Raw genomic sequence first — 7,720 nt, 5'->3', positions numbered from 1 at the left:
CTCTTTACTGCCCTAGGCCACTGTCACCAGCCGCCCCCCTTCAGTATAGGTAGCGAAATGACCCCTCCCTCTTCCCTCTAGTATAGGTAGTCTGATGACCCCCCAGTATAGGCAGCCAGATGACTCCTCCCCCTTTCCCTCCAGTATAGGTAGCCAGATGACCCCCCCCCCCCCTTTTCCTCTAGTATAGGTAGTCTGATGACCCCCAGTATAGGCAGCCAGATTACTCCTCCCCCCTTTCCCTCCAGTATAGGTAGCCAGATGACCCCTCCATCCCTCCTTTTCCCACTCACCCCCCCCCCCCCCCACCTTTCAGTATAGGTAGCCAGCTCACCTTCACACCGCAGCAGCCATCTTTGTCACTTATTTCTCCACTCATCTCCAGTGCAGAAGCTTCCTCTTCCTTTCCGTCTCCAATGCTGCCCAAGTCCTTAGCTACCGCAACAACGCAAACATGCACAGAGAGCAAGGTGGCTGCTGCACAGGCAGCTAGCAACAGAGTACCGCGGTCAGGCGCTCGCCAGATCTCCCTGCATTGCTGTATTTGCAAGCTTGCAAATGCTGCACCAGTTAAGCCTGCTGCTTTGGTGCCCTTCCTCCTGTGGTGCCCTAGGCCATGGCCTAGGTGGCCTTGGCCTAAATCCGGCCCTGTTTATCATAACCCTCCTGATGTTGGGAGGAAATCGTGGTTTGCAAAAAAAAAAGATAAAATAAAAATATTTATGAACTTAAACGTTATATTAATGTGATAAACTTTATATTGAAGTGAAAAGACAAAAAAAAAGAAAAGAGATGATAATCCGATTCATTGTAGTCTTAGGATAAGTATGGAGTCGGAAGGATCGCAAAGGAGGAAACATAGAAATGTAGAAGGCAAAATACAAAAAAAAAAAAAAGAAAGCAAAGAAAAAAAAACAAGGAAGAAATAAAAGAAAACAAAAGAGAGGGAATAAAGCAACTTAAAAATAATAACAGAATTGATATAGCCGTCAAACAGGGATGGCAGGCAGTTCGGAAGGCAATTTTAGGAGAGGATTGGCGGGAACTGTTCTTAAAAACATAAGAAGTATTGTTGTGGCGCTTATTTATGCAGTATCGATTGGCAGCATGGAGTTAATAAGGAAAAACCACTACCTTACACTTTCAGAAAAGCATCAAAATAACTCCTGCGCCTATGCAAAACAATCTTGCAAACATGGACTTTGTTTTATTAAAATAACTGTAATAAAATACAAAATATAAATATAAAATGCAACAGTAGTCTGTGTTCAATGCAACAATTTCCTTTCACAGTATCACCACTCGTACTGTCTCAAATCACACTCCTGTAACCTCTCAACAGCAAGACTGGACAACTGCCTATGAGAAAACTGCTCAATGTACTATACAGGCTCCTCTTCGTAGCTACATTAATAGATTGCTTTCATGCCTTCGCCAAGATAAAGATTCTCTTCCAACAAACTTGCAACTTAAAAGCACAGTCCGACTGCCAATATTGCACACTCTTTCACTGGCCAGTACAGTCCAATCCGTCAACTGGTTATGCTCTCATGCCGTGACTGATCAAACATATGTATTTCATCCTGCAGTTTCAATTAAAAAAGCTTCGTGGCCACATAGCCATATACAGTTCACTGATTGTTCTTAATATATTGCAGCACGTTCTGCCGAGGCAGTGCCGACACACTCACGTATCCCGGAAGGTGAAACGGATATTCCCACTCTTGTAGCCTTCAGGCTTTGATGTTCCGCAAGCAGCTCGGGTCCCGGCCGGTGACCTTAGTTCTTAATTGCCGCTCGTTTCTCAAGAGTAGGATAGTAACATGCCGGTGCTTCCTAGTTAGAGCGAGAGGAAGTCCGGAGGTGACGTCACCACGTGTCAGCCAATAGCCTACGCGTTTCGGTAGGTACCGCCTACCTTCATCAGGGCATAACCTCATTGGCTGCTTTCCGCTTTTATATTCCAACGCTCCACCTCCCAGTCTCCGTGTGCTCGCTACTTTGGTTGCCATAGTTACATGCAACGCTTTTATTGAAAAGCAAAGATTTCCGCATCAGAGTTTAAACCTTGCGGAATGAAGCTATTTAATGTATAGATCCATTCCGTCTCTCTGCGCGACATCTTCCCAATGAAGTCTCCTCCTCTCCAATCTTTTTCAACAGTCTGAATGGCAAAAAATGTAAAAGTCTGTAAACTTTTATTATGGTGCTCCTTAAAATGTTTGCTTAGCGGCATTTTCTCATTTCCATTCTTTATATTATTAATGTGCTCCCCTATTCGAGACAGCAATTTTCTTTTTGTCCTTCCTACATACTGTTTATTACATCCGCATTGAATAATATAAATAACACCTGTACTGTTGCAGTTCAATTCTCCATATATATCAAACTGTTCTTCAGTCACCATAGATCTAAAACAGGTTACTGGTGCACAATATTTGGTACTCCTACAAGGGATACAAAAACCGCACCTCTTAAAAGAACCCTTCTTCTTTTTAGTTTTTGGTCCTATCTGATTATTCACAGTTGGGGCAATCATGTTCTTTAAATTGTTAGCCTTATTAAAAATAAATTTCGGTTTCTCTGGTAATATACCATTTAAAGTTTTATTCCTTTGCAAGATCTCCCAGTATTTTCCCACAATTACTCGTACATCCTTTGCTTGGTGACTGTATTGCATTTTTATGACGGGGGGCAAAACCCCCTCATCTCTACTTTTTATTTTTAGCAATTGTTCTCGTGTTTTCTCCTCAACCTCAGATATAGTTTGTTCTAAAATCCCTCTATCATACTTTTTTTCTACAAACCTTTCTTTCAACACCATTGCTTGTTCATTATAGTCAGATATTTCCGTACAATTTCGTCTTAATCGCATAAATTGATTTTTCGGAATATTCGTCAGCCATTTCAACATATGGCAACTGTCCAAATATATATAACTATTCGTATCCACTTTTTTGAAAAATGTTTTCGTTTTGATTTCATACTGGGAGATCTTGCAAAGGGATAAAACTTTAAATGGTATATTACCAGAGAAACCGAAATTTATTGTTAATAAGGCTAACAATTTAAAGAACATGATTGTACGGAAATATCTGACTATAATGAACAAGCAATGGTGTTGAAAGAAAGGTTTGTAGAAAAAAAAGTATGATAGAGGGATTTTAGAACAAACTATATCTGAGGTTGAGGAGAAAACACGAGAACAACTCTTGTGCGCATGCGGCATCACGTGGTCCCGCCGGCCAATCGCCGCACAGAGCGGACGCTCCAGGAAGTAAACACTGCACGTCACAACGTGCAGTGCATATTAATTAGCCATGTGCCTGGCCGCTCTCCGCTCCTTCACAACATTACTGAGCATGTGCAAGCAGTCTAACGCGGCTCAGCCGCTTACAAAGTACTGCATGCAGTACGTTGTCTTGTGACGCAGCGTTACAATGTAACGCAACGTGGGCACTGTGAACAGCCCATTGATTTTTCATTACTGTGCGGTGGGGCTGCGTTACAGGCTGCTCTAACGTGCGCCTGTAACGTCCCACTGTGAAACCAGCCTAAAACATGGCAAAAGTTCATTGAAGAGACCTTTGACAGAGCTCAGATTGTGGAGTTGATGAAATTCTTTAAAGATACTACCTGGTATTTAAAAGGCCAGATTGGGGGCTACCTAGGTAAACTAGAAATATGAGTAAGGGGATAGAAAATTTTAAAACCATTGATGTAGGGGGGGATGGGGCGAGGAATTCTATTTATACAAATCTAGAAGTGAGTGCCTGACTCAGGGCTAATATCATTACAATCTTATTTTTAGGATTTCAGGCCTACAGCCAACGGAGGACGATGATCAGTGGTGTAGCTAAGGAGCTATGGGCCCCGATGCAAGTTTTACAATGAGGCCCCCCAAGCACTCTATACAGAACAATTAATACGGCGCACTAAAACCTGCCAATGGCAACTACAGTGTCAGAGGTGCTAGAATGGGATGGGGAGCAGTTTGTTAATGATTACCACTATTCAAAGTATCTTTAGAAGTGATTTTTATGAGCACAGGAAAAATAGAGAGCTAATACTGTAGTTGAGAGAGGGCCCTTCAGGGCCCCTCTGGCCCAAGGGCCCCGATGCGGTCGCTACCTCTGCACCCCCTATTGCTACGCCCCTGACGATGATACGCGGACTATGCCACAGAAACAGACAAAGACGTGTTTTTACTATGAACATTTTTTCTTTTATCATATTTCCGTAAATATGTCATAACCTCCACTGTATGGCCATTTTCTGACTAATGTTTAAATGTTAAAAGGTGATTTGGCAGGAAACCTTCTGTATTAGATATTTTACACAATTGTTATTGTATTTCTGATGCTATATCACTAATAAAAATATATTTAAAAAAAAAAAATAATAATAACAGAAAAAAGAAAACACGCCTGACCTCTAGTGATGTTACAGTTTGGAGAATTTGATTTGTATCTGCATTTAATTTGTATGCAATCCATGCAATCCAATCCAGAAGTATAAGCATTTCATTCACTATTTCTGCTGGTGATATAGACTGAATATAGATCATCCACTGAGATTGTTGGCTTACATCTGACTTCAAAAGTTCTGGCCACCTACCCCTACTTCTTAAAGTGGACCTGAACTCTTGCACAGGACAGAAGGAAAACATAGAGAAACGCACCCTGTATGTATTTAGAAAGTTTAGCCTGTCTAATTCCCCCTCATCTGTGATGAATCACAACTGTAATTGAATCTCTCAGCTGTGTCAGCTGGCTTCCTCGGCAGAGCAGCTAATTTGTAAACACAAGAAGTTAGCCTTATGTCTGCATTTATGAAAGCAGGAAGTAGACACACTGCAGATTTATTTCAGGATTTGTATCAGCTGTAACAAAGACATGTTTTATCTTTACAGGTTCTCATGCTTATCTTTTAGAGCAGAGAGGAAGTTCTGAGTTCCGGTCCGCTTTAAACAGACTAATTTGATTAAAATTAGAATAAAATTTGCTTAGAATTATTATCATCTCATTGCCTATCCCTAAAAGTAAAAGCTTATCACGCTAATATGGATTTATTTAAAAACAACCTGATAACTAGAATATGTAAAACAAGAAGGTAGACCATTGAGGGCCCCCAATCGTGTATTATTGATAATACAATGTAGATATGGTATGTAGTGAATAATACTCACAAGTATGGGTTGCCAAGACCAGGCAACCACTCAAAAAGCAAGAGGGGAGACTAGGCCTGTCCTCTGAGGCGATTCCCTAGCGTGCACAACTTGAAAGATGCTCCTTGTGTATTTTTGCCTGAGGAAGAGGGCTTGAGACCAGTGAAACGCGTTGCAAACTGTTTTTGGAGTATAGAATAAATACAGAATAAATACCGTTTTTCTTGATCTTATACAATAATTGTGTTTTTGTCAGGAAGGTAAGTTCACCCTTGCCTCTCATTTTATACCTTTTTAACTTGATACTTTTAGGCCTCTTTCCCACCAAGACGTTGCGTTTTAGGGGACGTTATGGTCGCATAATGTGCCCCTATCGCAATGTATGGTGGTGTTGAAGTTGGACGTCAGATTGAGCTGCGTTATGCAGCTCTCAAAGCAGCCGCTCCAGGTTAGTGATAGGAAGTCCGGATCTTTTTAAGGATTCGGATCATTTGAATCGGATCATTGAAAAGATACTGATCTTTGCTTTGAACCGAATCATTTGAATCATTTTACTAGGGAAGCAGACTGGGTGAAATGACTAGCAGGACAGGACTTTCCCTGCACTGTACATTCTGTATGTTCCTGTTTCTTCCAGACAGACATCCACAGTGAACCAAATCTTTCATTGTGATGATCCGGATGATTCGACTCACAAAAAAGATCCGGATCAAATGAACAACTCATTCATGATCCGGACAACACTACAGTCCCACCATGAGTCACCACAGTACAGTGAATATTAATTAGCCATGTGGCTGGCTGCGGAGGAGGAGGGGAGACCTCCTCCTCCAACATTACTGAGCATGTGCAAACAGTCTAACGTGGCTTAGCCCAGTATAACGCACATCATGCTGCACTTTCCCAGAACGTGCTGCGTTACTATGTAACGCAACTTGAGCACTGTGAACAGCACATTGATTTTACAGTGCTGTGAGTTAAGCTGCGTTACTGGTAGTGTTGGGCGAACAGTGTTCGCCACTGTTCGGGTTCTGCAGAACATCACCCTGTTCGGGTGATGTTCGAGTTCGGCCGAACACCTGACGGTGCTCGGCCAAACCGTTCGGCCACATGGCCGAACTAAGAGCGCATGGCCGAACGTTCCCCGAACGTTCGGCTAGCGCTGTGATTGGCCGAACGGGTCACGTGGTTCGGGCCCGAACGCGCTCTGATTGGCCGAACGGTCACGTGGTTCGGGTAAATAAATACCCGAACCACGTCATATCTCCGCCATTTCTCTGTGGGTTTAGCTTTGGGTAGGCAGGCAGGGTAGTTCGCTCTCCAGCCACGCTAGCCAGGGTCCCCCCCAGTCATTGTGTGTCGCTGCTGGGAACAGTAGTACACCGCTCGCTCAGCCACACTATATATATAGCATTGTTTACTGCCACTGTGTACCTCGCTCAGCCACGCTATATATAGCATTGTGTTTTCTGACACTCTGTGTACACGGCTTAGCCTGGCTATATAGCATTGTGTGTACTGCCACTGTGCACCTCACTCAGCCACGCTATATATAGCATTGTGTTTTCTGACACTCTGTGTACACGGCTTAGCCTGACTATATAGCATTGTGTGTACTGCCACTGTGCACCTCGCTCAGCCACGCTATATATAGCATTGTGTTTTCTGACACTCTGTGTACACGGCTTAGCCTGACTATATAGCATTGTGTGTACTGCCACTGTGCACCTCGCTCAGCCACGCTATATATAGCATTGTGTTTACTGCCACTCTGTGTACACCGCTCAGCCAGACTATATACCATTGTTTACTGACACTCTCTGTACACCGCTCAGCCAGACTATATACCATTGTTTACTGACACTCTGTGTACACGGCTCAGCCTGACTATATAGCATTGTGTGTACTGCCACTGTGCACCTCGCTCAGCCACGCTATATATAGCATTGTGTTTTCTGACACTCTGTGTACACGGCTTAGCCTGACTATATAGCATTGTGTGTACTGCCACTGTGCACCTCGCTCAGCCACGCTATATATAGCATTATGTTTTCTGACACTCTGTGTACACGGCTTAGCCTGACTATATAGCATTGTGTGTACTGCCACTGTGCACCTCGCTCAGCCACGCTATATATAGCATTGTGTTTACTGCCACTCTGTGTACACCGCTCAGCCAGACTATATACCATTGTTTACTGACACTCTGTGTACACCGCTCAGCCAGACTATATACCATTGTTTACTGACACTCTGTGTACACGGCTCAGCCTGACTATATAGCATTGTGTGTACTGCCACTGTGCACCTCGCTCAGCCACGCTATATATAGCATTGTGTTTACTGCCACTCTGTGTACACCGCTCAGCCAGACTATATACCATTGTTTACTGACACTCTGTGTACACCGCTCAGCCAGACTATATACCATTGTTTACTGACACTCTGTGTACACGGCTCAGCCTGACTATATAGCATTGTGTGTACTGCCACTGTGTACCTCGCTCAGCCACGCTATATATAGCATTGTTTACTGACACTCTGTGTACACCG

General features: G+C 43.2%; 1 protein-coding gene across 1 annotated transcript in view; it reads left to right on the top strand.

Moving 5' to 3' along the window:
• The window catches only part of GLRA2 (glycine receptor alpha 2), a 283,775-nt gene that overhangs the window by 102,878 nt on the left and 173,177 nt on the right, over positions 1–7,720 (top strand). The gene's annotated exons all lie outside the window — the stretch shown is intronic.

The sequence above is a fragment of the Hyperolius riggenbachi genome, chromosome 2, assembly GCF_040937935.1.
Source record: "Hyperolius riggenbachi isolate aHypRig1 chromosome 2, aHypRig1.pri, whole genome shotgun sequence".
Lineage (NCBI taxonomy): Eukaryota > Metazoa > Chordata > Amphibia > Anura > Hyperoliidae > Hyperolius > Hyperolius riggenbachi.
The sequence above is the reverse complement of the archived record's forward strand: the minus strand, read 5'-3'. Positions and strand labels throughout refer to the sequence as shown.